Source organism: Lycium barbarum, chromosome 5, assembly GCF_019175385.1.
Source record: "Lycium barbarum isolate Lr01 chromosome 5, ASM1917538v2, whole genome shotgun sequence".
NCBI lineage: Eukaryota > Viridiplantae > Streptophyta > Magnoliopsida > Solanales > Solanaceae > Lycium > Lycium barbarum.
Window position 1 is genome coordinate 39,112,697 of NC_083341.1, and position 6,199 is coordinate 39,118,895.

The following is a 6,199-nucleotide window of genomic DNA, read 5'->3' on the forward strand; positions in this document are numbered from 1 at the left end:
GATCAGTGATGGGTTATTTAATAAGGGACCAAGTTCATGAAATCATTTCCACATTTCATCCTTCTCTCTAAAACATCTCTCTACATTTATTACACAAGTTTTCAAGGATTGTAAGCCATCAATAACATAAACCAAGTGAATCAAGAGTAAGGAAACCCATTAAAGGCCATTCAAGTCAAGAAATCCAAATGGAGGAAAACTAGGGTTTTTGCTCAAGTGGAGTATTATCAATTAAGGCTTGTTCCTAAAACTTCTAAGGTAAGATTCATGATATTTATATGTTGTTTGAGGTATTTGAGAGTTAAAATGCTTGGACATTAGAAGAGTATAGCAAAATGGGTCATGAATGATGAATAGTGACGTTTTGAGAAATAGTTCGATTTGAATCATGATTGTTGTTGTGTTGTGACATGAATGTGTTATAAATGACGTTAAGACCATGAAATAGACATTGTAAATGAATGGACGAAATTGGGTGTTGTGACCATGAATATGGATAAATGAAAGAGAATTGAGAAACCTAGATAATGTGGATGATTAATGGCCATTGTTATGATATTGTGAATGTGCTGTTGACGTTTGGAAGTTGAATTACGATATGGAGGAATGTCGTATAAATAAAGGAAATGTTGTCCGATTTTTTCTAGCTTTAGCCATGTGTGCTAATTGTCGATTCTAATGATAGTACGACTTTAATGAAGGTAGAAATGTGACCATCCAAGGAGTACGTGCAAGTGTAGAATAGTTCAACGAAAAGGTATGTAAGGCTAACCCCTCTCTCATAAGGCATGGTTCTTTGGCCAAACCTCAAATCCTCTATAAGCTTATGATGTCTTCAATGACTTATATTCCGAGCTAGTAAGCTCGCAATGCTTGATATGCACTACGATTGTACTAAGTTCCTCACATGACGAATAAGCCTATAATATAGATGTAACGATAATGGTGATGATAGTTGATGTTGAGAGCAAACTGATGCCAAAGATGCTTATGAGCTATTATATATGTATATGTGCCTATGAAGGGCTACAATGGGACCCCGAGCTTATAATGCCGGGTAGAATATATGTATATGATTACGTAACGCGCGCACACATCTGAAGATGGTATGGATAACCCTGAAGTCTTGGTAGGGCCAGGTAGATATAACCTTGAGCCTTGGTTGGCCAAGTATGTATGAAACACCGAACCTCTATGGTCGGGTACGCTATGTATACCTGTATATATATATGTATATGCTTTGTAAATGACATCATTAAGAGTATGAATATGTTATGCATATGAGATGTAAATGATTATGAGGGTAATTAAGTACGGATATGGATGTATGTATGCGGATACGCAATAGAAACGGAATGTCTCTATGGAAAGCAAGTAAGTGCCATGATGATGATATTATTGCCCCCCTCCTATGCTACTTCACATATGGTTCTTTATGCTTCTATATCGATGTTGATCATGCTTTACATACTCAGTACATTCTTCGTACTGACGTCCTTTTGTTTGTGGATGCTGCGTCATGCCCGCAGGTGCATAGGGAGACAGACTTGATCCATAGCAGCTTTCTCAGAGATTACATAGCAGAGCTCCATTTCATTCGGAGCCATAGCTTTTGGGTACTTATTCTTTTGTGTATATAGTTATGGGCATAGCGGGGTCCTGTCCCGCTCATGTGATATGTATACTCTTCTTAGAGGCTCGTAGACATGTGTATGTGGGTAGATATGTTTGGCCTTGTCGGCCTATGTTTTGTATATCATTTTGTTGGCCTCGTCGGCCTTGTACATTTGATGTGGCATAGATGCCTATGATGCTATCCAAGATGATTGTCGCCCAACGGGACTAATATGATTGATGACTAGAATGCATGACTTGATTTATGAATCGCCTAGATATTATGTGAATGTGTGTTAAGAGGTGCCCGGGTGGGGTAGCACCGGGTGCTCGTCGCAACCCCCTAGTCGGGTCGTGACATAACTAGAGTTCTATATAAAATATTGACGTTCCGAAATCTCAAAGCATGATTAATATACGGCTAAACTATGTAAAAAGGAGTGAAAATGTAATGTTTTGGGTTATGGAGGAGTCCTATAGCGCAGTATTTTACTGTGCTATAGGTGAGAGAAAGATTTCTATAGCGCAGTAAAATACTGCGCTATAGCACTTAACGGTACCGTCTCCGTGAAGTGCTTTAGCGCAGTAATAAAGGTACTTTTGTAACATTTTTTTTGTTGGGGTATTTTGGTTCAAAATGGTTTTTTTGGAGGCATTTTGGTTCCGGACTCAATAAGAACACATGCCAATACAGGTGCAAGAATCAACCATATCGCGCATAGCGCACCACACCGGAACATATAATTCTCGGTGGCTATCCTTCCTCCCGAATAGCTAGGCATAAATCACAACGGACTATGTAGTACGCGGTGGCTATCCTTCCTCCCGAATAGCTAGGCATAAATCACACCCCGGGTAGCGAACCCAGCGGTAGCCACTCTTCCTCCCGAATGGCTAGGCATAAACCACACTCCGGGTAGCGAACCCAGTAGTGGCCACTCTTCCTCCCGAATGGCTAGGAAATTACCACACTAGGATCCATAGTGACTACTCTTCCTCCCGAGTAGCTAGGCATAGATGCACCGGAATATGAAATCCTCGGTGACCACTCATCCTCCCGAATGGCTAGGCAAAATCACATCAAAATATTTCATAGCATAAAAGCCGAATTACAATTCATCTCAAGGTAGTCACATCACCATTTACCATTAAGTTCATTATGCCATATCGTAAAGATAAATCATTTCAAAGAATGTCTAGAAAACGTTTACACTTCTTTAACCAAGATTTCAATGTCATAATTCATCATGAAAACATTAATACCAATCCTTAGCCATCATTATTGATTACCTCTTATAGAGGAAAAACGTTTATAACGAATATATGTACTCAGAGCATGATACAAACTAGGTTTAATGTGGGCTTATCTCCTCACGCACATTAACCATAATTAAAGCAAGAAATAGAGTTTCAATTCATGAAAAGTTCACCTTTTTATTCAATGAAGAGCCTTAAAAGAGACATACAAATCACAACCAAAGAGTTCATAAAAATCGACCGAAAGAGTATGTTCAAAAGAGACATACAAATCACCTTTATAGTCAAAAATGATTTTTAAAAGAGACATACCTTAATTCCCGCTCAAGCGTACTTCCCACAATCCAAGAATTATTCTACAATATTTTTAGATAGGAGAGATTAGAACTTTAACCTATTTCTACCTATAAACCCTTCTTACCAACGAAAGCTAGGGTTTTTACGACTAGAACGTGTTCTTGAACACTTCATGAATCAATCATGGATTCTAATCTCATAGGGAAACCTACACTAGTCTAAACCCTTTCAATAACATCACAAAAGTCAAGGATCATACCTTATTGAAGGAATATTAACTTCTCCCAATGTCTCTTTCTTCTTCTCTTTCTTGGGTTTCAAGAATCTAGGGTTTGTGAAAGATGAATTAGTGTTAATTTGATGTTAGATTGATGAAGTAATGATGGTAATTGATCAAGAACTTACCTCATATGTTTTGGGGAAACCCTAGGGTTATTTACTCTCAAAGAGTCGGCCAAAACGAAGTGGGAATGAATATAACGAAGTTAGGCTTTTATAAAATTCGGGAAAAATTGCTTCAGACGTAAAATGGCCTGGTGTGTCGCCCAGGGCGGCGCACACAGTATATCTATTTCGACGGCATCAAAATTTTGAGTTTGCTGGAAATTTGGCTTGGGGCGCCGCATACGCCTAATTTTCGCACTGCACAGATGATGCTCAGTAAAATGAGCATAACTCTTAACACAAAGCTTTGTTATAGCTAGGCAACCTACCGTTGGAAAGATCTTTCGAAGACCTACAACTTTCAATAAGGAAGTTTTCCCAAATTCCCAACGAAAACATACGAAAACTAGCCATAAGTGAAGACTGTCTCAGTCTTAGACGAATTTAGAAGACCTTAAGAACTTCACTTTTTGGTTTGACTTCAAAACGACTGTTTATCACCCGAATGGATTCATATAGCTAAAATATCATCTTATTACTGGTTTTACACTTTCACACCTAACTCTAATTTACTGGATGTTACACAAGACTTTTCAAAATATTATACAACTGCAAGTTAAAGAACATCTACTTACATACGTCCGTCTACGAGCCTCTAAATAGATTACATAAACCCATAAGATAGGGCAGGACACTGCCATGCCTAAATTTATGCATAGAAAAGAGTAGTACCAATAACTGCAACTCCGGAACAACTGGAGCTCTCCCAAGATGTCGCTGACGGAGCTCCTAAGGATCAGACGCTTCAACCTGCTTACCTGTGGGCATGAACGCAACGTCCATGAGAAAGGACGTCAGTACGAATAATGTACTGAGTATGTACGGCATAAATAATAACATGATAAGAAATATGGAGCATAACGTAAGGTAAGAAAATTACCTGTACATATGATTGCCTCATAAGGCAGATATCATGCATGCTTAACTTTAAAGAAAACATTTCTCATATACATACATGTCGCATAATCATTAGCCCGCGTCTGGGGTAACCATCTCACGCCACCCACTAGTGGTGTCTGTCCGTGCTGTTAAACACGGTGTAATCATACATAACATAAGCATGCATAAGAGCCCAATCAAAAGCTAGGACTCTATCGGAGTGACGTAAGGTCGGTAAACTCCGATTTATATTATGGAACAATCATCATCGCTATATCTCACCTTGAAGGAATAATTATTATAAGGTGAGATCGACGACAATGAATAAAAGCAAGAAAATCATGAAATGAGCTCAATAATCTCATAATAGCATTAAAATCATAAGTTTTGGAATCTCTAGCAATAGGATCATCATCATTATCATGTTCATCATAGAAAACATCTCATCTTTAGTATCATAAGAAGCTTTTAGAATCATGAACTTCTAACTTTTTAGAATAAGGACATTTTAGAAAACGTTTATGGGTTCACAAGAAAGGAATCATGCCTTTGGAAAGAAAGGGACTAGCCTTAACATACATGTTCGGTCTCTTACTACCTACGCTTATCCGCCCGAGCTTGTAAGTCTACATTCAAGAGGATTCACACTATCGTTAGACTCATCATTGTATACTTGTGTTAAATGTTCCAATTAAACTATTCTATATCTTGCCGAAAATCGGGCAGCATCTCTCTTGTTTATATGCCTAGCCCGAAATCATAATCCAGCAACCAACAACACAACAACAATACCAACATCAACAACATCATTATCCACACCAATATGTACCATAAAATATCCCACACGACGTTTTCCCAATTTCTCAACCAACCATAGCAGCATCGATAATACCAAAATCAAAGAATTATATTCAAATTAATCTAGAATTCTCTTTCAAACTCACGTCATGGCCATCAACTTCGATTCAACTCTTTATGATTTTTCTCCTATGATTCTTTTCTCTCTAAGAATTTCTAAACCTTTATATCATCTCAATCATGTAAATAATAATTGGAAAAACATACCTTATAGTCGAAGAACTTCACTTTATTCACCCCTTTCCAAGATCAAGTTCATCACCACCTTAAAGAGAAACAAGAACAATTATCTTCCATAAATTTTCCTTGAGGTTTTGATGTTGGTATTCTCTCTTAATAATATGGAAAGGTTATGGAAGATTATGGAAGGATTATAGATAATTATAGAGAGTTATGGAATGTTATGGAAAATGATAGAACTCTCAAGAAGTGTGGAGGATGAGAAAATGGTGAGAATTGATGAAAATTAATGGGTTAGAGGGGTATTTATAGGCATGTGTTGGGTCAGGTTACTGTAGCACCCGGGTACTGTAGCAGTGTTTTTCTACTCCGTCAACCTAACTTGTAACATCCATAATTCACCACTCTGATGTTGTATCGACGAGTGGTTTGTTGTGTTGGAAACTAGATTTGACGAACTTCATTTGGGCTTTTGAAACACCTTAAAAACTCTAATATACTAGGAGATATACCCCTCCAAAGTTGACTAAAATTCTGCCCAAAATTCTACCAACTTTTTTTTTTCCGAATTCTCAAAAAAGTTATTTTCTTCGATTTTCTTGGTCCTGTAACCCTTAGGCACTTGATTAACACTTGTTAAGAGTATTCGTTAGCCTTATGAGGGTTCCAT